The sequence below is a fragment of the Neodiprion virginianus genome, chromosome 2, assembly GCF_021901495.1.
Source record: "Neodiprion virginianus isolate iyNeoVirg1 chromosome 2, iyNeoVirg1.1, whole genome shotgun sequence".
Taxonomy (NCBI): domain Eukaryota; kingdom Metazoa; phylum Arthropoda; class Insecta; order Hymenoptera; family Diprionidae; genus Neodiprion; species Neodiprion virginianus.
The window spans coordinates 10,322,105-10,348,153 of NC_060878.1; the positions used below are offsets into that span (position 1 = coordinate 10,322,105).

Genomic DNA, 26,049 nt, shown 5'->3' on the forward strand with positions numbered 1-26,049 from the left:
CGCGGTTTAGGTTCGTCACGCATAACGCACCGTCTTCATTAAACAGCCCAGCTAAGCCTGAGTTTCTTCGCGTGCATCTTGGCCATTAAACCCAGCGAGGCCCTCCCTGCAACTAATTTGTACCGTAAATGAGATCCGAGGATCATTATCCTATAAAACAGACCCACGAGTTCTGCTGCCCGGTTTTCCGCCCGCGTTACATTATATCTATCTCAAACCTGCAACTCTCGTAAGCTTTGGACGCGGCAGGACGAACAAGACTCGGGGGCTTCCAGGTATAAGTCTTGTTAATCGCCAGTTTCGGGTGTCAGAGCAACCGCACACTTCTCTTTACACGCCGCGGTATTTTTATGGATACTCACCTTGGTGATCGTTTTCTGTGTTGGTCAAATTGTTACTGCTGGATTATATAATTATGATGGAGAGAGGAAGAAGGTGGTTACGTCAATGGAACGTCAAGTCATTTGTTTCTGTGCATTTCGTTTTACTAAACACTTACATTCGAAACACTTCATACTGTAAGAATATTTCTATTCGTTGGGAGGTGAATCGCGTCTTGCCGTTATGGTCACAAAGTTTTTTTAATAATTATTACTTTACATGAAAAGTCATGGGAAGCCCGCAATACAGAATATATTCATTCATGATTTGAAATATATGTATGAAAGATAATTAAACAGTAAGTTATTACACTTCATTAATGGTCTGCTTTTAGATCCACGTTTAAAATTCTTGAAGAGAATTTGGCTGGAATTTTCGCAAAATCTATCGCATTCTGCAAAACTTGTTCTAATGATTCAATAAAATTCCATGCATCACTTCCAAATCTGTCTGAAATTTTTGATTCGTAATAAGATTGCTGAAAATTCGGCAGCTTTATCTGATAAACCTTATTTCATTAGGTGATGCAATACGAAAACATGACTCATAATATTGAAAAGAGAAAAATTTCGATGATCAAGGTGAATACAATTTTAAGAAAAATTGGGAACCCAGATGCCGCAGTAAAAAAAGCGTTGCTGATCAAGGTCCCTGAAATCGCTGCGACTATGCAGGCGCCTTTTTATACCGCGGCAAAATATTTTTCAGAGCTGACAATTAACGGCGGTTACACCTTCGACATAATTCGGCACGGGTAATAACCGAGACGACAATCTCGACTCTGCACGCAACATCCAGAAGCGTAATTCTTGCGAATTCTCCGCGGGACTGATGCAAGGCATCGGCAGCTCGTAGGTCGAGCTTTAATAACGCTCGTCAACATTTCTCTCATTCAAAATTTTCACGCTTCAATATTCATTCCATCAGCCAGTATAATATTCCCCGTCGAAATTATGAGGCATAAAAATGTCTACCCAGGTAGACGAGTAGTTTGACCAGTAATCGAAACGTAACGACGTTCCAGAAAATCGTATATATTCGAATTATGCGACTGATTTGTGGTATGTAGTAACAGTTTCTTGCCAGATAAAATTCTGTAACATTCTACTGTTAAAAATTGGCAACATTCTCATGTAAATTTAACTTCGTTCCGCATTGGCAGAAATTTAATTTATGCAATGCTAAATTAAGCACGTGTGAATAAGTGTGTCCAAATGTTGAAAATGAGAATCGTGATCCATCTTAAACTCGCAATATATCGCTAAGGGATTAAAAAACGCGCGATAGTTACGCGCCTACGGTGATGAAAAAGTAAGAGAATCCTATTAATATTGCATGACGAGTGATGCGGCAAAGAAGTCCTGATTTCGCATGCGGAACGCAAACGCCCCCGACGCATCAAGTCCCTGGATCCAAGCTGTCCCTCAGGACGTCAGAGTGCTGCACCTCAAACGGTCGAAAGTTCTCGCATGCACATGTACATGTGTCGCCGTTTTTGGTGCAAAATCGACGGCGAATTATGCGACTCTGATTCGTGCGGCGACTGTCGAGCGTTTGAGCTGCACTCGGTCAGCACTGTGAACATTGCACATACATATATACATACATCGTAATATGTGTGCCCTCACTCGGAATACCGCAAATAATTTCACACGAATCCGCTCGAGTAAATCTTCTGCTACGATCGTTCCGCTGGTACAGTGACCCATTTTTGCAATAAAATATTAAGCTTCGTTTTTCACTTCGTTTCCTATTAGCGTCAATTTTCTTAAAATATCTATCTTACTGCTTCTGATTTCGAGAGATAAATCCAGTATTCAGAATTGTATTATCAAACTGCATAATCGGAATAATTTCGTTCTCGAAACTAGAGTAGAACTTTACATAGAATTTAAAATGACGAAAATTATTGAACGAATTGTATTTAAATCGTCATTAAAATAGAGAATCAAAAATGGATAATTATATCCAAATCGTTTATTCTAATTTTTTGTTTTCTTTTCCTTTTTTTTTTTAATAGTATAAAATCAGATCACTGACACGATTTTACATCGTCAGCATTTGCAGATTTCCATGCGGCTCATTGTTTCTGATTACATTTAATTTTTGTATTAGCAAGCGAGATAGATGCTATGCGTTATGTGAAAGTGAACGAATCGCCCCAGAAATAATTCATTTCCCATTTAGACAGACCGAAAGGGTTGATGCGTAATTATCGAATGATTATCGTCAGCTGTGTTCAGCTCCCGTAAATAGACGGGAAGCAGAGTAATTCTATGTTCCATTGTACGCCTGTCCGTCTGCCTCGCTATATAATATACCTACCGGTAAAAACTCTGTTCCTCCGGACTTACAATGAGTCATATAATACGAGAGGATTTGAGATTAAAACTGCGCTGCTAAATTACTGCGTTCACTGCAAACACATATTATATATATATATATAATATATACCTATGTAACTGGTGTTATATACGACACAGGAAAAAATTGAAGTTTTTAAGCGATTTTGGAAATATGTTTTCAGACAGTTGTACCATTTTTGATCGATCAGAATCAATTAGAGTAGAACAGTTTATTTATACGTTTTACACTTGTACAATTTTGTCGTTTGTGTACTGAATTTGTACATTTTAAAATGCCACAAGCTAAGATAATATTTGTGTTGAAAAATTTGCACCGATTGAAACAAATTCGTGCAAAAGTTATTAAAAAAAAATAAAATAAAATAAAAACTGGTGAACTATTTGTAATAACTTGAAGCGCGGAGCTGATATTATAGCCATGCGTGATCGAAATCCCACATTGTTATACCATGCAGAAGAATTTTAATTACACCGGGATTCCATACTGATCTCTTAATTGTACAGCTCGGACTGGAGGGCAATCGGGTCGCCGTAGTTAGGAGACAGATGATCTATCATCTCATTGTCCGTGCGGAGAAGAACAAGCGAATGGCTTTTAGCGCGATGAGCTTGCGAGATGAACGGTGTCGCAATCTTTGCAGTATTAACTTTTGACCCAGCGTACATAAGTATATTATAAATAAAGTAACGAAATCAAAGATTTAAACGTCGCTCTACTAAAACGCGATCCAATTAATCATCCGGCATCATCGACGAGTCGACGACTCCAGATCTTCTTCCAAGAAGATGCGTACTCCGGGTTCTGCACTCAATTAGCCTCGAAACTTTTGTAATACGCGTCGTGTGTATTTACCGCGTAATAAAGACCTGCAAATATTGGACCCAATCGGGGACCACTAGACACTTGTCACTTGATACCAAGGGTCAAACACCGGTTGACCAAAGTGCTCGCGCGTTTCAATATTTCCAACGATTTCACCTCATCATGTGATTTTAAGTGATTCGTAATCATTTCAATTATCTTGAGTGGTTTCTTGTTATTTCAAATGGTATGTCGGTCGTTTAAGTTCATTATATTTTTCGTACGAACACGTTCGTGATTTAAATGTGAAAAATCGTAGCACCATTACGCATCGATCGGCATGATAATGTACCATAGGCACACGCGGCAGTCAGATGGACGTGGAGACTTCGAGGGACCATTGAACTTGCTTCCGGTTTTGTTATACTCTTCATCAATCGCTTGAACGCACCGCCGAGCGCCGACCTCCGAAACAGTAGGCTTGTCATTTCTATTATTTAATACCTGATCATTGTCGACGTATCTTCTCATCCACTTTCAATCCTTTCTCTATCGAATGTTGGAATGAAAATTATGGATGTTCACATTCGATTCATCTTGCATATTAGGACTGATTCCTACAGATTAATTCACCGTAGGTGATAAACAAAGTGTCAATGCGAATTAACAGTTCTTGAAGAAGGAACACAGGACACTGTTTAAAAAGCTAAGTAAGGCGGGCGAGAAAAGCTTCGAAAATTTCAGAATTGAAAACTGACTGACAAGCAGGTAGATTCAAGCTTATGTGTCCTCCATAATACGTGTGTATCGAGGATGATGTTGAAGTTGGTAACGTTATCGTAACGATTCATGTTGACGAAAAATCGTTATTTCGCGATTTTGGAACTGTTTGAAATTCATTAAACTGAATCAAAATCATTACAAGAATCAGAAAATAGTGATTTTTTCCCAACGTTTCGTTACAACAACGTTACTAACTTCAACCTCGTGATGAAAGAGAGTTTAATCGATTCTCAATACAACCTAAAGAGTAACTAGAATATACGGAAGTCAGTGGACACTGACTGCAGCCGCGGGAGGCAAGGTCTCGAGATGAAATAATAACACGAGGAGGTGGGCTAGGGTTACGTAGGTACCTATAAGTGTGGACGCTGATATAGAAGCCGCGGGTCTAATGAAGACGTTTTGAAGTATAGTAGGCGAGAGAGAAGGAATGATAAGGCGCCGCGACGCGTACTCGCGGTATACGTACTCTTCCTCCTCGTCTTCCTCTTCTTCTTCTTCTTCTTCTTCTTCTTCTTCTTCCTCTTCTTCCTCTTCCTCTTCATCCTAACCGGAGCATCAACGTCCAAGGTAGAGTCGGTAAGGAGGAGAGGAAGAGTGGTAGGACACGGGATCGCGAAGGTGAGGTAGGGGGGGAGAGGGGGAGGCGGAGGAGTGGACGATCATGAAAGGGGCCGCCGCTCACTGCACCGAGATTTCATTCGTAGATAATCCGTTTCCTTTTCACAGCCGTATCTAGACTCGAGACTCAGCCCATGTGCTTCTCGCCGTCCCGCCAACCAACCCAACCCAACCATTCAGTTAAATGTCCTCCACTTCGCTCGCTCTCGCGCGACAGGCAGCTACTTTTAATCCCACCTACCTTTTGCTCCTCGTTTACTTACCGAACCGTAAAATTGAGTCATTCAGACGGATTTTTGAGAACGGAATCAGAGAACGGGAGCGAACGGAGTCGGATTGATCGAAAAAGAAGGAGAAACCACCGAGATGGAATGGAGGACTCGTAACTTTATTTATTTTATTTTTTTTTTTTCAGTTCACACTTTGCGGATAGTATCGGAAGCTTTCTTTTATAATGGTTAATCTTAGAATTCCTAAATTATGATCGGGATAAGCCTGCATCGCATTATTTTATACGATTTGTGATTCAAATACGACTTACTAACAAAACTACGAGGATCTTCCGATTGAGACATTAAAAATTCAAGCGTCGTTGCAAATAATCCGTAATACGTGTGATTCTTTTTTTTTTCTTTACTGCACATCAAGATTCTAATATCACAGTAAAACGATCTGAATAAAAATTCAAATCCCTGAATGTTTTACGAAATAAGTTGAAAGATTTCGTCGAGAAAGAATTACATGTATAACAAATGATGTTAGAAATTTTTGACGATGTCCAGTTTTCGTGCAAAGTGTGTGTGTGTGTGTTTTTTTTAATGAAATTAACTACCTCTAAAGTTTTGTTGAACATGCCTATAAATTCATTTCCGCAAGGTATAATATCACATACATTATAGTTTTGCCGAGGCATCCGATAACGGGGCGATAAATTTTTCAAATAGTTGACAATTAGTCCAAGTTTTTATTCTTTCGACGTTCTTATTTCGACTAGCTAACGAGCAAGGATGTCGTTGCGCACGTCACGCCGACCCGGATAAATACCTACTACCTACTCAAGCCTCGGCGGCAAATCGTTCCTAGTTTTGGGCCTGATGCGTGATCATAAAATGCTCGTAAACGTCCCTCGCGCTTTGTCATATAAACCCCATAGCGACGCATAAACATTGAAAATTACTGCGTAGCCTCGGTCAAGAATTCACCCTGCAGCAAACGACGAAAACGATTCAGGGTTTCGATCAGCAGAATCGTCGTCGTAACTCTGGATTAATAATGAACATCAAAAAAATTTCTCGACTTACGCGCTTTCGAGCCGCATGTCATCGTCCAAGCTTTCAAATTACCAGTCATTGTGTCTTGATAATTATTCTCGAAAGAAAAATTCTTTGTTATTCCATATTTCGTGGACGTTGTGTTTGAAAAATTGTACTTCAAATTAGAGTAAATTTATTTTTAGAGCAGTTGATGCCAGTTAGACTTATGACTGAGAGACTTTGACCATCTCCAATTTGATTTGTACACTTTATGACCCTATCATTCTGAAATTCGCTGTTTAACAGTTCTTAACTATGGGCATTCTTGTTTCTTGATGGAATATTTTTGAATTCTCGACCGATGATTTACTCAAGAGATTAAATTTCTCCTGTTATTCTCACCTTGGCGCGAGCACCTACCATGGATATACAATAATTGGATCCTCGCGTATCATGGATGCGAGACTTTTATGTATACAACGCACGGGGTAATTATCGTCGGTGATCGATAAATCTTCCACCCCGACAATAAAGAGGCCTTGATAAGTATAAACTTTATAGGGGCTTAACAACTTAATTACCAAATAAAAGTCCCCGTTGAAATACTGTGCAAGTGTGTCTCGAAAAACAAACAGGCAAACCTTTCTCTAATGAAGAATTCAAATGGTGAATATTTATGTCGATTCGTTGACGTAATATATCTCCAAACTCGACGATGATTGGCCTTTTCTGATCCAGCATACCAGCCAAAATCCTAACCTAACCCAGAGAAGGATTAAAAAGTGATAGTTTTCAGGTAAATTTGAATAATACAAAAAGCATTCGTTTAGTGACTTTAAGTATAAACTTGGAGCAAACTATGCGATAATTTACTGCTACCACTAAATGAGTCTCCTAAATCTAAGGATCCCAATCTTTGAGCTAGCAAAACCAGCCGACGCACGTATTCAAAATCTGCGTCAAAAAAAAAAAAAAAAAAATTAGAAATAAAAAGAAGAACCTCCCGCGGTGACATGAATCAGCGTGCAATTTCTATGCAAATCTTGAATCCCATTCTCGGGACATTCGGGACAGCTTGCAAAACACTTTAAACCCGCCTCTCCTGGTTCGGATAGAACTTAATTCTGATCCAGCCGCGTTGAAATATTCGGATCCCCAATATAGCGTAACACTTTCGAGAAACGATCTTTCGCATGCACGGTGAAAAATTTTTTGCCTTCACATTTTGGGCGGCGATTTTTTTCCTGCGTCTTTGACCGGTTTCCAATTTATTTCGTCCATTAAAATTACTCTTTAAATTAACCGCCCCTTATCCCAAGGTGAAATCTCTTGCGTTATACTCCCGTACCAGAGGTTCGCTTCAGGTATGCTTCGGGTATGCTTCGGGTATGCTTCGGGTACTGTAAGGTATAAGACGCGCGGCGTGCGTCCGCGTTCGGTGTAATGGAGATATCTTTATTAGAAGGTCGGTAGAGTCGAGATCTATAACGGGACGCCGAGGATCTCAGGAAGAGAATAATTATCCAATAATTATCGTTTGCCTCGCGCGAACGATGAGCTTGGGATGCTTCGGCAACGGTCTTCTTTACACACGCCTTGCCAGCTATCACCAGCCGTAAATTACTCCCTCCTCAATTTCGCCCGCACAAATTATGGAAATTTTGAACGAACCGCGGCAGTTTGTAAACCGGCTAGTTATAGGCTCACCCTCGGACAAATTATAAAAGGGCTACACTTGAGTGTTGAAAATACCAGGCTCGAGGTGAAGATACCGTGAAACGCGGTGTTTTATACACAGAAAAGCATACCGGAAAAATACTTGCAGGTATTGGTTATGTATTTTTATTTATCCACATAAGTCTCTGTGTTTAAAGTTTGGTTTTTTCTCACAGTCCAAGACTGAATTATTCTACTCCGTTGGTTAGAGTTAGTGTTGAATTTTTTCCGTTACCGTCAACACTCTTCCAAAGTGGATTTCATGGATTTTGTATTCACCTAACTTATCTGATGAATGTGTTGGGAAGAAGTGACATCGTGAGTCATCTTAAATTTTCGTAGCCCAATGTTGAAAAAATGCTTTTTCCAACATTATATAACAATATGCCCGGAACCTGATTGAAGATAAGATTGCACATCGTCAATTGGGACAACAATGTTGTTATTTGCACCAATGAAAGTAAACACGAATGAAACAACATCTCTGATATGCGATAGAAATTAATATGTTTTTGATACGCTTCTAATGTTTTTGGGTTTATGATGTTCACCATAAAGATTTTCAGTGATCGCCTGAAAATTGTTTGGCAAACTCGAGTGCGAGTATAAATTATTTTTTGTCAATACGGTGTGCAACAGATTTTGATCAACAGTTAAACTTTCGCGTTGCTCAATTCTACGATGATATAAGATTTGTAGACTGTTTTTTGAGACAATTTATAGCAATCTGATCAGCGATTAAAATGGCCGTATGAAAGACATTAGAATCGGATCGAAGATATCAAAGTTCAATCATTTTGATCGGTGGAATTGCAAAACGTCTTCTTAAAATGATGATATCTCAGCTTCGTTTATCCGAATTTGTAGAGATCAATTTCCATCACACGTATAATACTGATGTCGTTTCACTCGTGTTCACCATTAATGGATAAAACACCTCAAATAAGGGTTTGAAAGATTTTTCGAACGATCCTTCTCTTTTCCCCAACTTGGATAAGGGTAAAAAACTATTATTATCGACTCGTAGAAGGACCAGAATATCGAAAGTCTTACTCGAAAAATTTAAAAATGCGGAAAGTCCAAGTCCAGAATGACAAAATAAATAGAGTTCAATATTATCGAGAGGAATTCCAACGATTCTACAGTTTGGCATTCCATGTTCCGACTTTTCTATTCTTTAACTTCTCCATGCTTTTGTTTTCCAAATTTTTAAATTGTGTATATATGTATAAAATAAGTTGTTGCTTTTTAAAAAATTCCATATCGTATGCCTTCAATTTCTTCATCTTTCTACATTTTTACCCCCAACGTCCGATCCACGCCGTGGGTCTCTACATTCACCTCGAAACGTTGCGGTGAACAGATCGCGTCGGAGTTTTCAGATCGAACGAAGCTTCAAGGTAAGTATCGGCCGGAGTCGAGTTTCAGCGACATTCGAATCCTCCTCCACGTTCGTTCCGTCGCCGCATGCCCATACCTCGGTTCGTCCCAACACGAGACTTGGCTCGTGAGGCCCCGTCGAGCGGCGTCGGTCCCGCGGTTCCTCCCTCGCTGCCGTCAGGCCCACGACCCAAGATCGAATGTGCGATCGAGTGTGTAAGTGCGACGGGCCACCAGCAGAGCTGGACCACCCGAACCCCGGGTTTGGAACCGAGCAATCAGCTCCGGCGCACGAAGGAACCTAGGAGCGAAATCGGAGGAACGTGGAACTCGAGTAATCGTTCGAATTCGACCACTTTGTCGGCCTCGCGGCCTCCGACTAGTCCCGGAATGTGTCCACGTGCAGATAACGCGATCCGACCTCCACCGTTCTACGGCATCCGGTTCTTCTTCCCGGCACGAGAATTCCTCGGCTATCTTTTACGCGGAACTCGGAACGGGACCACCGGTCTTTTCGCGGTATTTCTTACGCCACTTTGCCGCCGCTGCGATATTCTACACCGAAAAAAATGATTTAGGTACAGTTTAAATCTAGCTTTCGGTCACATTTTTTTGACTTACTCGACCGAATATTCACTCATGAGAATATGGAAACTGATACGAAAGTGGATAAGATTATTATTATCACTCAAGGAATTTAAATTATGCACTGTAGCCAGGTTTATCAAATCCATGATCAAGCTTAGTCTTCCAAATATTCTACTGTCGAACTATCAAGCTGAAGTTGGCAGTCAAACGTGTTACACTTTTTAGTAATTGTGTGAATGTATTGTGAGTTCGAGGTATCTCACAAAATTTTAATTCTCGAACTTCGTTACCTTATTCGAATGAAGATTGGGAACCTTTGGCTTCTAATTCTGGCTACGAGCTTCAGCCTCGTTGTCGAACTCCTTTCCGTTTATTGAATACCGATTCACGTGATGTCAAGAGATACCATTTTTACGCAGTTGTTTTAAAAATCAGTAACTTGTCAGTATAAATACTCAGTCATCCGATGGAGAGAAGGTATGATTTGTGATAAAATCGGAGTTAAAAAATTCGATGAAAGACCAGTACCGCTATTCTAATTTTTAAACAAGTTGTACCGTAAGGTGATCGGTACGTCAGCATTTTTCGGATAAAGTCAACCGTAAAATAAACATTCTAGGAGAAAGGCTTGCATGCCTTATTGGCTTGCAGGCTTGTTGAAGCCGAATGAGGAAAGTTTGGTGAAATAGGAGCCTCGTGAGATAAATAGTGACGCTATATCACTCCGTGATTGACACGAGGCTGTTGTGGGATAGCATGAAAATATTTGAAGTTGAGAAATAACTAAGCAAACAATCATTCTTTCGTAGAACAGTGAAGAAGCTGTAACAGGAGTTCCGAACTAATCCATAAGAATTTGCCTCTAGGGAACACTTCTCTAAGGGTGGTGTTGCGGTTGAGTGTCTGGAGAAGACCGTAATTACAAGACTTGCTGATGAGTTTAAACCAGCACGTATGGATGGACGGTCGTTACCACGGGATACCTTGAGTTAGTGTACCCACGTACTTAAGGCATATATAACCCGAACCACGGCTTGATGCTAGGCTGTAAAAAGTTTGACCCTGCAGACCTGAAAATTTGAACCTCCTCCTCAAAGCTTTCAGGGCAGAGGAGATTTCACGGATAGGGTTATTTTTTATAAAGTACTTGATTCATCGTGCATCAACAAAAGATTCAAAAAAATTAACAAACATCTACGGTTTTTTAACCCTTTGCGGCACAGCGTCTCATGTATGGGACACCTTGTGTGAATCGGTTAATCAAGATTTATATTCAATTTTTGAGATATCGCTGTCATGTTTTTTCTTCTTTTTTTTTTGCATAATTTGACTTCTAAGATGTCAATGTTGGTATTTTAAGATGGATTACGATGATTTCGCGAATATAGTAAGCGCAATAAATAAAGTTAGTGCTGGAAATGCCTGTTTTTACAAAATAAATGTAATTATGGTAAGGTTATGAGGACTAGAAAAGTGGAACTCGGTAATCTTGGGTTTTCGGAGTCCCTTAAAACAAATCCGCCGTCAAGATTTCAAAATTCGAGACAGCTGATTCAATATGGCAGACTGAAAATATAAAAATTGTTCTTATTCGCTTGAAGCTTGTTATTCGGGGGTTTTCAGGGTCGCTGAAAACGAATCCGATGCCAGAATTTCAAAATTCAAGATGATGGATCCAATACGGCGGATTTGACTGCAAGGAAAACTTAACGCTTCAAAGAGTTACGTCGATTAATCAACAGCCAGTAGTGATCGTGGCCAAATTGTCCAAGTAAACTTAAACCAGTCAACCCAACCGGAAATCTTTTCCACTTGAAACATAAACGTGGTATGATTTTCAAATTTTCTCAGAGTAGGTGTAACTTCGTGCGGTGAAACGGCGGCCTGATCCTGTACGTATACTGCGGTTGATCCTCGAAAGAGGATCGGGAAGAGGAGAAGATAAAGAGATTAAATCAGTCGATCGTTATTAGTCAATCACGTAACCGGTCAATAACTAGTTTCCTCCACACGGTCAGAGGCACGCGGAGGCGCTCGGTCTCCTGCAATTTCTTCCGTCTTCTGTTTGTTCGTCTGTAATTAAGCCACCGCCGTCGCCGCTGCCACCACAACCTTAATTACTCGTCCTGTCCTTCTCGAGAGCTGCACTCAGCCGCCTGGCACCTTGCCCCAGGTGAGCCCAGGACTCTCCTATACATCGAGGTACCGGCCACAGGATAACACAAAGACTCGGTGTGGATCCGCCTCGAACAACATCCGCAAGGTCGTCTTATGCGGTAGCTTTTCTCAACGCGAACAACGCAGAGATAATAATTACACCCGCCCGTGCAGCTTCACGGAGTGCGAATGTTCGCGATTCGCTCAGCCTGTTATTCCTCTTCATTTCACGAACCGAATTACTTGTTGTTCCAATTACGGGATTTCGCACTTTGCAATGACTTCTAAAAACTGTTTCACAATCCGTCGAGATCGTGGCTATATTGGAACTTTCTCACGGCCGGAACTCCGGTGTCTATTCTTGTTTGTCAAAGTTCGTATTACGGCCAGTCGACAACCCGATTACTCACTTGCATCGTAAGGTGACACTGCTACCGTGTAGTGATAAAATGGATTCCTTTACCCGTTTACCGTTACGTTCAGGTATATTATACGTACATCATATACCCCGTAATATCCGGTAGACGATATTCTTATTGTACAGTAATTATGGTGTCATCACTAATTTTCATCCACCAGCAAACTTATCAACTCATACTTTACGTAACGATAAGCAAGTTGAGTAAATGTGCTTCTTACGTTACAAAAATGTGAAAATAATCAAATTGCAGTGTGTGATGGTTCGACCCAGAAACTTTCTTCGTAGTCGTTGAAATCCATGGATTTGAGAGATAAAAAATTTTTGAGTAATGTCGAAAAATTAGTAAAACCAATTTTTTTAGGTGTCCAGTAGACTTCATGGAGGGATTTCATGATGATGGTAAACTTTCCGAACGAAAATGATTTTTTTCACCTTTTAACTTGGATTCAAAATCATAAAAACAAAGTAATCTTTACATTTTTTAAATTAAAATTCACCCATTTTTCCATCGAATATGAGTAATTAGAGTTGGCTAAACCTTCGAGAGACTTGGTTTGAATTAAAAATTAACCTCTTTTCTCAAGTACGATGTCACTTTTCTGAATTAAACTTTAAATCATACTTAGTTGTCAATTGTTGTAAAAATTTCCATGCACGTATTAAAGAATTCCATAAATTCGTCACCATTAAACGTAAAAAACGCACAAAGACAAGATGATCGGTAATCGATCAGATGATTGAAAAATTGGACTCTGGGGAGAAACCGTCGACGTACGACAGCAAGTTTCGAGTAACGTCTTGACATTGAGTATGCGGGTCTTTAACACGCACTATCTGAGGGTTGTTTAGACAGGCCGCGATTAGCAGGGGTATCAATTTGCAATTTTCCATACCCGCAGCAATCGTTGAGCATGCGTGTATCACATTCCAGGTTGTGCAAATACGCTTTCGCAGTATGTTGTAAGTCTACGATATCGGCGATCCTGGCTGTGACTTAGTCGTCATTGGTTAGGCAGCGTTTCTTCTCAAGTCTACAGACCACTTCGAGACTAAAAAAGATTGGTGGTGCTCGCGGCTCAGCTCGGGTGTAAAGGTTAATGAGCGCAGAGGCACAACCTATTATTTGAGCCTGTTCTCCTTCCCTCCACCTAGCCGAACGAACCAAGCCGGGCTTATCCTCCTCCACCTCCTCCTCATCTCCTCTCTCCACTCCTTCCTCTCGCCCCCCGCGCCACAGCTGCTACACCCTTTACCGCCTTCAGCTTACTCTCCCCCCCGTTATCCACCATTATACGACGGCGCAAACCAAGAAGGAGGGAAAAGACCGATCAAGGAAGCCAATCCAACCGACCGGTAGTGGGGAAACTGGGAGACCTTGAGCTGCCATCGAACGCCAGACGTCTTCATCCTGCGATTGCCTCAAAGAACGCTGGCTGTCCTCAACGAGGAGCGCCAACAACTGCTGAAGAAGATCGCTCCAGCTTCGTGTACTTCGTTCTAAATGTACAGCATTGGTACCAGTACCTCGTACTCGGATGTCTCACGAAGTCTAGGTCCACGTGACATCACCGTTTGCAACGATTACAGTGGTTGCACAACACTGGAACCAGCGATTCCACATTCATTATTCACAATGATATATCAATTTGCGGAAGCACTGTAGGAGGGATAGGAAAACCGTTCTTCCGGTGCAGAGCAATTGGGTAAATCGAGACATGGGCACCCGTTATGTAAGGTTTCGGAAGCACGTGTATTTGTCTATTGTGCGTTGTTTTTACGACTGTAACAGGAGCGTCATGCCGCGTGGATGCAGGGGGTGAGTTTTCGAACAATAGCCGAGGGCGACTAAAGGCTGTGGAAGGGTCATCCACGGTGGGATGTTTTTTCGGGGTATGGCGGGGTCGCAAATCATCGGATCTTTGTTCCTGCCCCAGGGTTTTGGCCAAAGCGTGTCGACCTGCAGGGTGCAGTGAATAGGGATGCGAGTTTCACATTGAAGCCCCAAAAATCGGTCAGCGTTTCTATCCTACACCACAGCGTTGCTCTGTCAGTTGAAACCGGCTTGTTTCTCGGTTCTGGGTATACAATTTCGCGGTCACCTATAATTCAGGGTGTTCGGTGTGGCTCAAGAGCAATATAGAGACGTCCAACATCGGCGTCCCACGAATTAGCCCTGATCCCAATGCAACGCCCGCATCTGTTAATCCTTTGGCCCTACTTAAATTGTCTACCTCGATTATTTTATGGTCTTTCACGTGCGTTCTCAGATATCTTTTTCAAATACGAATTTCGTACTAAATGAGGTGTACAAGTATCTGATTTCAGCTGTAACTGAGCGGTGCGTGAAATTTACTTTTGAAAAACTGACCATTCTGTGAGTCGCTTTCTAGTGAAACGAGACTACGTTCAAGACTTGAAAAATAATCTCATTGTCAAACTGGACCTCTCACCTTCGTAGAATTAATTATTATTCTCTGGTACACACAAAGTATTAATGAAATTCGGACAATCCATTCCAGCTCGACATAGTCTTCGAATTACAAAATGAAACGAAGTAAACATTTTCCCACATGAATTCTGGGTCGCTTGTGCCATGCTCTGTGAACCTGTCAATCCTGCAATAAATCATCGATGCTTGAAAAAAGGGATAAAGTATTTTCGGCGAAAGTATCGTACAAGTATAACAGCCGGTCGTTGAAGCTTGCGGCTGGTTTTTACCGCGCCTAAATATGAACACGGATCATGATGCGGCCAAGTCGTTTTGTTCAACGTGTTATAGGGATCAGTGAGGTGTTGAATTTTTAAACTCTATCTGCGTGGCGACCGCAGCTGAGGAGTTCGGTTTCAGCTCATGCATACGCGTGGCCATGTGGGCTGAAATACTGACAGGGTACACGTGTAAGTAACGCTGCAGGTATCGGCGACATCCTTATATGTATATTTCCTGAAGGTCGTCGCCTGCCAGGCAGTCGCGAGAAGCATCCGAAGACCGAGCGTAACTAAAGCGATTCTTGAGGATAACTTAAAATGATGGTCGTCTTTGGCTCTACTGGGGATTACAGTAGTTCGAAATGCTGAAGAGCCTTCGCCGGGCTGGGGACATTGACGTGTTTATGGATTAGACCATTCAGTCTCGTCAGCGCGGTCTCCCTTTAGGGATTAGGACGATTCAACCTCGCGTCGAACATATCCTCACCCTCGACTTTCAAACTCTTACCTCTCCCCATCCCGTCATCGAACCGCATGAAAAACGAATGTCCATAATGCGTGCATGCACTGTGATTTCAGGCTTCCTGACTGACATCCTTTAACCAAATTCAATCGATGCGATTTTGTTGTGCTTTGCCAAAACAGTAAAATCATCTGACCGTAGCGAAACGTTCGGACTTTTAAACTGCTGTATTTCTCATTCTTTGGAATCCTTTCAACCGTACTAACTCAACTTTTCCACTTGCGGAAACACTAAATAGATCTCTGATACATCTTCGGGTATCACGATTCGACGCGTCGTCTTACCGCGGTGAATTTATTTCATCAGCTTCTTCGAGATTGGATCGAAATCGATTGAAAATTATTCAGAATTGACTGTAAATCAATGAGAAATCACGATGACTTTCTCAAGTCTGAAACTTAAAACTTAACGATGTAATCCATTATACGACCATACGATTATTTCTACTAACAAGCTTTGCACCGTATGAAAACGGTAATGTTTCCAGAATTATCAATTACTTCAATACGCGGGTCTCAACGTGAGACACTTTACAGTGTGTGTAAGCCTCACCTACAAGTGGAGGAAATTTGATACAGAAAAACGGTTCTAGGTATTCATGGTCGTACCGGTATGGCTTGATTGATTTAGTGGATCCGCGCGGCGCTAACAAAGGCGAAGTAACTTCGTAGTTCTTCTGGTTGGCCGGTCATCGTTTCAGGTTGTGGTTTTCAGGTCTGGTCCACCTGACATGAAGCACAGATTTATCACGGTGCCTGTTCGGACCAGATATCATCTCGCCTCCGTGTCCGTGTCTCGTCATACGGAACTCCTCCGCTCCCCTTTCGACCACCTCCAAATGCTTGAACTCAACCTCGGAACGACTTGGGCTGCACGCCATGCGCATCACCTCCCGGTGACCAAACAGACGGACCGTTCTATTAACCGAACCCCGTGTTTTCCCCCGTCAAAAGGCGGACGCACAGCAAGTTGACTCCGGCAGTGCCGATAGAACGATTTAAATAAGCGGTTGTATCCGAATGATGGAAGTGTTCCTGTGGGAGGGTAACCAGGGACTCGAACCTGAAAGACAGGTTGTTAGCACCGGAGGCTCGGTACCTCAAATCATGTTCACTATCCGGGTAGTGCAGACTCTTTTTTTAAACAAATATTTCCCGATGGCTGAGTACATCAACGTTATTATACCAGTTGAATGCAGCGAGAGTGACAGTTCACTGGATGCACTGGCAAACTACTCACCGATTCGTGTTTAGAAAGTTCCTCCCTTGTGACCTGCTCTGCGGGTTTTCTCGTATTTCAAACAGTGAATGACTGCAACGGACCTTCGGCCTCTGAGGGTGTCAGACAGGTGCTACTGTTGCTCGTATTATGTCCGGGCATCAGAATACCCGGCTTCCCATTGAAATTGAAATATTCTGCATGGTGTTACAGAAACGGAACTCGTTTCGCCCACCCTGCACCTACGCGGCAGAAATTCCCCTTGAGTACAGAGTGGAGTGAAACGGCAGCATGCACTCCTCCACTCACTCACTTACTCACTCACTCACTCACTCACTCAGGCACGCAGGCTTGCACGCTCGCTCGTCAGGCCGACTTCCAGCCTATAGAAGGAAGAAACCAAAACTGGGCCTGGTGTAATTGAAACGTAGCCCGTAGCCAGGCTGAAAAACGTCTCACGCCAGTCTCGGACTCTCAGAGGCGAGTTTAGTGTGGTGAACATAGGGATGTATAATAATACGTACCCACGTGTAAAAGAGGAAAGAAAAATTTACTTTACGAGGTGAGCCCAGCAGCCACTACAAGGGGATCGGTAATTGCAACTAATCAACTACTTGCCTCTCGTGGTATCCTCTTCTTCGTTTTTTTCGATCGTAGCCCGTCGTTCCATATTCCGTGGCCTTACGTCCAGTGGAACAAATGTGCATGCGGAGTCGAGGTGCGCATGGTGTTCCGAAAACAAACCCGCCATCGTTGTGGTCAAGACTGTAAATGGTCAGTCGCCGAAAAGCGCAGGTGCTACCGTGCAACGCAACCAGGTAACCGGTACCACGATTTAACACCACGGTGCGATGTGATATTCGAAATGGATGCAATGAGCTTGTATTTTACGCATTCACGGCTGCAACCGAGATCTGCAGTATTCGTAGGTATATACGTGAAGAGAGATTATACGAATTAGTAACGATAAACTGATTTTTAGTTTCGTTTGGATCTTGAAACTTTCGCATAAGCCGGGATACATGAATCACTCCACAGTAAATGTGCTTCTCCAATCCCCTTCGACACAAATTACACCTACCCGCAGATTTTTAAACAGAAACAGGAAATTGCACGTATAACCGCTCGTACACCCATACATGTTGTACCCGCACATGTCGCACCAGCTCTCAGTTCTCATGATAATATAGCGTGGGAGTGAAAATTATGGTATTTGCGGGTAAACAGCGTGGAAAACGGATATGGGTGTTCAGCCGATTGATGGACAAGAGGTGAGCTGGCGGGGTGCGTCTCATTGCCGCAAAAACTACACATGAATAGTAAATTGCTTACGACGGAATGGTTGAATGCGCATGCGCTAAAATTCGGTACCAAGAGCAGTTGTTTTGTCAGGGTGACCAACATTTTTGAGGTTACTTACATCATGGCGAGGTTACATCCATCTGATCGTATGAATGTTGGTCACCCTGACGAAATGACTGCACTTGGTTTCGAATTTTAGCGCATGCGCGTTAAGCCATTCGGTCGTTAGCAATTCACACTGTATATCTGTGAAACAGTCTGATAAAATAAGAGAGCGCCACTGCAGCGAAGCTCGGCGCAAAGTATTTTGTTTTGTTCAAGTGTTTGTTATAACAAGACGGGCGAATGAGCAGAATGAGAAGGGGGTGGACGGGGTGAGGAGGAGGGCTGGCGGCTACAGGGAACACTGAACGTGAACATGGCCGCTAACAACGCGCGCACACTGACTCACACCGACACGGACCGCGCGCGTTCCGTTCGTATAGAGATAATTCCTGCAACAAGGAGATGTATAGATATGGAAATACGGATGGCGGTTCACAGCAGGGCGCTTATTTGGTTAAGATTATCAGATGGGCAATGCGGTACTGTCACCCAGATGTATGAGGAATCGATGCCTCCACTATACGATCCGGTCGGCCTTCGCGTGCCGTACGTACAAACCTTTACGCGGGGCTGTTTATCCAGATACTAGCTTGGGTCGACTGATATATTAACTTCTTCTTCGGCTAGCTGAGGAAACCACTGAAGATAATCGATCAGGTTACGAACGAAATTTTTGTACTGTACTCATTATACCGTAGAGAGTGAACCGGGGATATAGAGTTTCAATTAGTACGCAGAAGATCGGGTGATCAAGAATGCTGTTTGCAGCTTGGAAGTGGTTGGACAATGAATCCGGAAGAAAGTCAAGGGAAAATGGAATCGTTTAGATCCAACCACTTTGCAGTTGGGTATTTCGGGAGAAGAAAGTAATCCAAAATACTGGATACCATCACTTAAGGATTTCCTAGAAACATCACAAAACTTATATGATTCTATTACCACTTCGATTTTGGGATTATTCCCTAACTTGTAAAGGATTTGACCTAACACCGTTGAATTTGGGTATCGAAGTCGTTATTTTTTTGAGCTATAATTGGGCTCTGATGACACTACTGTATATAAACCTGCACGTTCCAGATCTGATACAGCATTCGATGGCATTACTCAAATGGAAATGAAAGCCGAAATTCTACTTCGACAGAAGGATTATCGTACAATTTATGCCGGGAGAAACGAACGGTGTAGAATTCGACGCTACTGTGAATATCTCGTAGTGTTGATTACTATGGTTATGGTACTTTCGGTGTAGCGTTGGTTCCGTTGAACGGCTGCAACTTTTAGCACCCCGCAGAGTAACTGATACCACAATTGTATAGGTTCTAATTTATATAGCAGAAGCTGTATGTTATACGAGCACAACTCAGAATCATTAGCTGACTTGATTTGAAGACACATTTTTTTTTCTCGTAGTCCTTTGAGCTGCACCCGTTTTAGCTGAAGAATTACACACCTTCACGTATATAGCGCAAGAAGCATAAATGTCCGAAGGGGCTGAGTAGCGTTATTTCAATGCTGAAATATGAAGATTTTGTCCATGAATTTTGACTTATTTAAACGCACTCCTAATGAGTCCGTGATTTGATGATTGTGAGACGTTGATACGCGATTGACGATGTCAGACTAGACGGCCAAGCGTGGTCTGTAAGGTTGCGCACGACTTTACATAAGGAACGCTTGATTTATGCTTACTAAAACATCTTGTTTTACAACGCGTAAGGGCGCCTCTGTTTTAATCCTGTGAAACAGAGTTCGTACGCGTTCCTTTTCTATTTATGATCGTCGCGTCGTTCATTTTCCCTTTATGAGATGTGGAGTAATGAATTATGGCCAGTGTGTACCCGTGAACACGGCAGGGGTTCCTCGATGCAATTAGGCTTTTCCAATTGTCCCGCCAGCCCGGTTCTTGTTATCAAAAAACCAGTTGCACACAATGCCCGCGGAATCAGAAAGTTATTAAAGGGATTCGAAGAATCAAGTCATGGGTTTCTAGCCGCGCTGGGTCTTGGAAGAGAACAACACTAATAGTTATTACCACCGAAATTTACCTAGATAGATGTTGTATATGATTACAATTCGGATACGGAGCGAATATATGCGATGCGGTGATGAACCTCTGCGCTATGGGGTGTCAGTTTAAGTGACGTTTTATGTTCCGACCCAGGAGAGGAAACCTGCCGCGAATGAACATGGTGTAATCGACGCCCCGCGATCATCAGGTGAATGAGAACACTGAAGATCTAGCCCGAGGTATACCCAACGCTGGGCTATTGTCCTGGCGATTTACTCCACGGAATATATACATATCTGGGTCCTCGGTAAGGTGGCTCATGCCCAGGCCATCGGCTCCCTGCCAAGCGTCGAGAGAAGCATAATGTAATCAATTTGTTTCGGAGTGGGTCCGAAGAGGCTGCGGCACCGCACAGTGAGCCAGAATCGATTTTGAACGAAGGAAAAATAAATAAATAAACAAACAAACAAACAAACAAATGAAAGGTATTTGTGATTAGCGAATTTCGTATACACATTGTACGTTTTGACCTTGGAAAGTAATCTCGTAGCGCAAGTGAAAGTTATACAAACCACGAAGGTAGACCATATGCTATCGCCAATTGATGCAAATCAGTGTCCACTTAGTATCGAATGTTCCACCATGCCAATAACAGCCCCATAAATATGGAAGTAAGTAATCAAAATGTATTTTTAATTCTCATGATACTCTAGTGCTGACATCAAGTCTCTATATTCCCTATGAATTTTCCCGATTCATATCTTTTTCCAGGTTAAAGGAAGGAATTTAGATTCATTTCATTAACCGTAAAAACTAAACTCCGGATGAGGATATTCTTTCTATAAATGTGAGAAAAAGGTAGAGGGATAAGTGGTTAATAGGTCGAAATTTGTTTTACTGCGTTGCATACAACAGTTTTTTTTCTCAGGTTTTCGTAACACCTTGGAACTGTTGATGTAAAAGTTTCCCCACCGCCCAATAACAGATATCCGGTTAGCCTCATGCGGCGAAATACCTTTTCTTTTTACGACGTCATCACGAAGACAGAGGATTGAGAAATTGGTTTTATAGTGCGGAAAACTGACGTTCATAATATAAACTTCATCCCTACAGATGTCTCGCCGCTTCAAAGTAACCTTAAGTAATTTAATGGTCATATGCATATATGCATCCATATTTTTTCATGCGTTACTAAAAGACACAAAAGCCCCGATGTGATGAGCCAGTTTCCTCTATCTTGACGTCAACGAATAATCGTAATCAATAAATCGTTTAGAAATACGGAGCTTCGCGCCGTGAGACAAATAGACTCTGGCGAGCTCAGCTGACAATTTGATTGACGATGGCTGGACATAAAGCGCGCGGAGCAGTTGCCTTTGGAGCGGCATAATCTCCTAGGTAGAAATATCGGCAATCGATTGACGGGCGGAGGGAGAAATTTTTGTGAACATCAAGATCGTTTCGAGATTCGTATCGGAATGGCACGGTGGTTGGCTCGATTCGTTCGAAATGAGACGTTGGAATGCATCTGTCGCCTTTGCGATATCCTTCCTCTGAGGAGTTTGTAACTTGCCGCTACAACTTCGATCCGATCCTCTGCACACGCGGGACGCGAGGATCGGGGATACAGGAAAGAAATCTGGGCAGGGCTGAGCTACGAGTAAACCGAGGCCTGGGTGACAACGTGTAATCTCCGAAGCGACGGCGGAATAACAGCCTGTCCTTGTCACTCTCACGCCTTCTTTAGGGACCCTGCGAAACCTCAAAGGATTCCTCCGCCTTATAGTATTTCCACAACCGTTCGCTGACCCTTCAGTACCGAATCGAGACCGATACTTCGTTAAAAGCTCATGCCAAATTATTACGTCTCCGCGATAATGGCCGTTTTTGCACTTTATTTTCTCATCTCTTCTCTCGGTTTCCACTTTTTTCGAATTTAAGTTTGACTCGATATGTACAGATATGGATCTCGCGTACTTATGATTGAACGTATATTGAGATCATTCAACTTATTCCCGCGATGTACTCGAAGACTAATAATCACCTGATTAGCACTTTCGCTTCAGTACGATAAGCGGGCAGTCATACCTTCCTTAACTCACTGTATAATTTATACATCAAGAAATTTGATAAAGTTGTCAGACCATTGGAGCAGCTAATTCCAGTAGACTTCTATGTGAAATAGATTCGTTGTCAATTAGTAAATCCAACACTGTGCGTTGAATCGATAGGCAATTGTGAAGGAATGGTATAAGATAAAGGCGGCCAATTATTGGACCTTTTTTTTTTAGTGCCTCGAAAATTTAGATAAATAGACCCAAGATTACTTAAAAATAGAGAAACATCTAGGAGGGTGCGTGACTTCAAAAGTGTTCTGGTCACTTATCACTTCACCTTTTTTCTCCCATTAGTGACACACACGTGTTCTCATAGTCGGTCGAAGTAGCGCAGAGTTATGCGGGTATCAACAGTTTGTACGGTTGATCGTACGAATCGTAATTTCTCTCTTAATTTCGGAAAGAGAAAATAAAAAACCAACAACTCCAACTTAGCAGCATTCTTTCTCTATATATGTTTTCCGTGTAAAGAAGAAACCCAGCAGCCAAATTCGCAAAGTAGGATTCACGCAAGCTGAGAAAACATATCTGAGTTTTGTTCTTGCATATCGGGTGTTAATTGTTTATAGACGAAATTACAGTTCCAATGATGAGAAAAAATGAACAATGATAAGACAGTGATACGTATTCATCACTGAAAGAACGTCAAGTATTACTAATTGACAATATCGTACCTCCTCAAATTAGAAAGAGCTCTCCATATCAAGACAGGAACGCCCCTGATTACCTAACAGTGTTTTGATCTGACACCTGAATAAAGAGAAGCAATTTAAGTTTCACACAGAAGTTCAACGAGGTATATGACCCAGTTACGAGTACATGAGCGGAAGCCGAGGACAATTGTAGGATAAATGAAAGAGTCAAGGGTACAATGACGTGCATATAGGTATGGAAGGGTTATACAAAGAGTATCGCCGGTTAGAATGACACGCGCTAATGACGATATCGCGGCAAGACGAACCGGTTAAATACCGAGGAATCAATCACAACCGATCGGGAGTATCGATAGTAGTATACGCGGTGCGGCCTCACGGTCATCCCGATCGATCGGGACCGACCGCGACCATTGAAATCATAATAATACCTTTTTCTCTCTCCCGAGCTGCAGCGTTTGGACCACGGTACAGAGATGTCTTCATCTCACGGTAATCTCACAAAGTGGCTTCCACTCCGAAGTGGTTCATCGACGTATACGTATCGCATCCTCCACCTCCACCTCCACCTCCTGTTCCCTCCAGCGCTGACTTACACCAAAGTGCGCTGGACCCTGTCACGCCACGCACACTTCCACCGGACGCTTATTAACGTCTTCTCTCTGGTACCCACACACGCACCTGAGAAGATATCGTACCTGGGTGCACACTTGAACGCGACTTACCGGAGCCGGATATAATATCTCATCACTTCGGGCAAACTGTCCGATCGAGGAGCGAGGCGGTGAGTAGTGAGGATTCAAGAGATCCTCTGAAGGAGGGCCACGTGAGCCAAGAGCACAGGCACCGGAGAATCCGTTCATTGTTGCTCAGAAACTGCCCGGTCACTGGCAAGGAGTCACTGTCAACCTCTCCTCCAGGCATCTGGCTCTGAGGAGGCCACACAGACACCCGCGAGGCGACTTACAGTACCCGGCTTGCCGTGTCGAACCTACGGTGGTAGCCTCGGGCTCACTATCGACGGCATGACGTTATGCTATCGTATGGTTAATTAAATTTCCATTGTGTATCTTTCAAATATCGGATTCTTCAGATTTTCATACTCAGATATGTTACCAGCCCGGATTTTGTACCAAGAGGACCACACGCTATTGTAGCCAGTAGTAGGTACAGCTAACCATTGAAAATAGGCTAATGATAAACAATGGTCTCGATCTTATGGTTCCTTCATCTGTGACTGATCTTACTTGATCATGAAACCGTTGTATCGGAACCATGCGTTTTCATGCACATTTTCATCGAATACGAAGGTACGAAGTTACAGATATAATCATTGAAAATAGACTAATGATGAACAGTGATCTGGATCTCATGGTTCCTTGATCCGTACCTGACCTTACTTCATTAGCAAACCATGTTTTTTCAATTCAAATTTTCATCGAATACGTCGATACGAAGTGCGTCAAAACCTTGGATTAAACTTGATCGACCGTTACGTGAACCCTTGTCAGAGTGTCTTAACTACATGCAAAACACATGAGATAGCGCACTGGGTTTATAATGATAATAATAATAACCGACTTACCCATCGAGAAGGTAAAGAATATAGTGGACGTAAAATACCCGATGGAATTACCCGCGGATATCTCGCAGCGCAGTGTCGAGGGGGGATTGATCGTGAGCAAAGCCGTTTCAACGTGGCGGCCGTGTCGTCGCCGTCTTAACTGTCGTGATTTGCGTTGATAAGAATCTTTAGCAGGTTGGTTTACTCCTCCGCCCGACATTTCCCTTCGTATACAGAGGTATTATAGTGACTGCCTACATACTGTAGGCATCGTAGATTCAGGGAAGTTCAACGCTCAACGCTCACTCCGACACTGCTAAATGTCTGAAGACGCCGCTGAACGGTTCAAAGTCTCGTCCTCTGCCTACGCACTTACGCAATTACCACCCATTTTAAATCAGAGAAACTACCGAGGCTGCTTCAACCTGATATGCCTCAACGGTGTGCATATGGTTGAACGAGGATCCTTATACGTCGAGCTTACTAATTAGGAATTGGAAACAGTCACTAATGTCCAAGATAAACTAGCTCGCGACGCGTCTTTCGTGGGAATATTTTATATTATGAATTAACTTTGAATTATAAAGAATAGTCGATAGGTATTTCACATCGTAACTGTGAACAAATCAGGGAAAGTCTGGAGATAGAGAACTGCTATTTAATTGTAACAATTACGTTTTCTTTTTTTTTCGTAACATAATAACAATAAAATTATACCTTCATGCACTTCGTTACACCCTTGACGAAAGTGTGTTCACCCGAAAATTTTTGGTACGTCTCAGGCTTGCGGATACGCCACTAAAAATTCTGTCTAAGCCGTGTAAATTTCACCAAGAAGAAAATGTTGAGCCTTACGAAAATTAGTTCCAACGGTGTGTAAATTACTACTTCAAATAAGCGCATATGACGTACGAATATATACCGTAGGTGCGGGAAGGTACGAATTTCGCCGTAAAGCCGATCGCCTTATGACTGATACTTACAAACCGATAGCTAGCCTTCGGGCATCAGAAGCTTGAGTATACGGATACCTGGCTACAACACGTTCATAGTTGACCGGTTTAGATTTGTCGTCAGATCGGATTATGGGACATGATCAGGGTGCCGCATCGCGCGGCTCATTCCTAGCAGTTCGTCTTGCCACGAAACACTGCGACGCGACACGGAAGAAGAAGAAGAAGAAGAATAAGAAGGAGATGAGAAATAAGAATAAAACTAAAAATTTAACAAGAAAAGAGTAATAAGAAGGTGGAAAGAAAATTTTTTTCTCCGCGGTACAAACAGCACTGCGTCACGCGACCGAGTTGCCCGCGAGTATAAGGTAGAAGAGGTTGGTGTATATATATGTATACCTATAAGCGAGAGAGAGAATCTGAGAAGAT

General features: G+C 42.5%; 1 protein-coding gene across 1 annotated transcript in view; it reads left to right on the top strand.

The window, feature by feature from the left end:
- LOC124297933 (uncharacterized) overlaps positions 1-26,049 on the top strand; it is a 72,926-nt gene that overhangs the window by 3,787 nt on the left and 43,090 nt on the right. The gene's annotated exons all lie outside the window — the stretch shown is intronic.